The sequence below is a fragment of the Polyergus mexicanus genome, unplaced genomic scaffold (assembly GCF_030449975.1).
Source record: "Polyergus mexicanus isolate NDT 795.1 unplaced genomic scaffold, iyPolMexi1.0 SCAF_9, whole genome shotgun sequence".
Lineage (NCBI taxonomy): Eukaryota > Metazoa > Arthropoda > Insecta > Hymenoptera > Formicidae > Polyergus > Polyergus mexicanus.
Genome location: NW_027223329.1, coordinates 3,796,290 through 3,796,659, shown reverse-complemented (window position 1 = coordinate 3,796,659; position 370 = coordinate 3,796,290).

Below are 370 nucleotides of genomic sequence, written 5' to 3'. Positions count from 1 at the left end.
TGAACCGGTGCGCTGCTAGCCGCGGACTGTTGTTCCGTCCGCCCGTACGTAGATGTCGTACCGCGGTTTTTCGTCGGGCCACAGGCGGAGCGAGCCCCGCCGATTGGCCCGCGGCTGCGTCACGTGACCGCACCGGCGAATATCGATTCGGGTTGCGCTGCGGCGGCATTTTTAAGTTTTCGTTTGCGGCGAGCGGGTGAGCGAGCGAGACTCGTGGGCGGGGGGGGGGGGGGAGTGAAAGAGAGAGAGAAAGAGAAAGAGAGAGAGGCATATACACGGTGCGCACTACCGTGTAGCATCCCTCTTCCCCTCCTCGCTCTCCTTGCTTCTCTTTCGCGCTTCTCAGTACTCTGCGTTGATACCACTGCTT